This window comes from Austrofundulus limnaeus, unplaced genomic scaffold (genome assembly GCF_001266775.1).
Source record: "Austrofundulus limnaeus strain Quisiro unplaced genomic scaffold, Austrofundulus_limnaeus-1.0 Scaffold3, whole genome shotgun sequence".
NCBI lineage: Eukaryota > Metazoa > Chordata > Actinopteri > Cyprinodontiformes > Rivulidae > Austrofundulus > Austrofundulus limnaeus.
In genome coordinates, this window is record NW_013952405.1 from 8,858,885 (window position 1) to 8,859,945 (window position 1,061).

A 1,061-nucleotide genomic window follows, 5' to 3' on the forward strand; every position below is an offset into this window, starting at 1 on the left:
TATATATATATAATGCAAAAATTCTGCCATTATAGATGTTCCTGGACAATGTGGTGAGAACATCACAATGTGCGCTGCCATCTCCAATACGCATGGTGTTCTCCACCGTCATGCCAACCTTGGACCATACAACACAGCCCCTATTCTCACATTTCTGGACAGACTCCACAACATTTTAATACCACAAGAGCGTATGAATGATGCAGATCAGCAAAGAAATCTATACGTTGTAGTATGGGATAGCGTGAGCTTTCATCGTGCATCCCCAGCCCAAAATTGGTTTGCTGACCATCCACAGTTTCGTGTACAATACCTCCCACCATTCTCACCATTTCTGAACCCTGTAGAATTGTTATTTTCTGCATGGTGGAGAAGGAATATGACCGGCAGCCCTGTGTGCACATTCCTTTAGTGCAGGCTATGGAAGAGACGTGATGACATTGATGTGGATGCGATTCAGGGATGGCTAAGGCAATCAAGGCGCTTCTTCCCTCAATGTCTGGCATGGGAAGATATTGCCTGTGATGTGGACGAGGCGTTGTGGCCAGACCCAGCTGTGTGGCAAGGTGCTGCCTAATTTTTGATGCGACATTATTTTTGAAAATTTCTTTTTCAGTTAACTGTCCCTTTTTTTTGTGAGCTGTAAATATATTTGCTGTGTTGTTGCGCTGTCCTGTTTGGGGAAAAATATTCTACAATGTGAACTATTTCAGTATTATGGTCAGCATACTAGAGATGAGGGTGCTTTACATTGTGCCCAACAGTGTGTAGCTGGTTAGACAAAAATCAGGTAATATGCATGTCGTGTGTGCCACTTGGTGCAAAAGTTTGCTTTTGACAATGCTATATGCAGTTTTGGTTGCAGTGCTTGATTTTGCAGGCTATAGGAGGTATTTTGCATTTTGGGTGTGTAGTTTTGTGAATCGTGTTTAGTATTTTTGATAACACCACACTACTTTGCTAAACTGTGTTTTAGCAATTGGAAAAAAAACTGTAATAAGTCGTTTAGAGAACCTTTTCATGAAATGCTAATTTTTTGAGACAGGGATTTTTGATTTTTC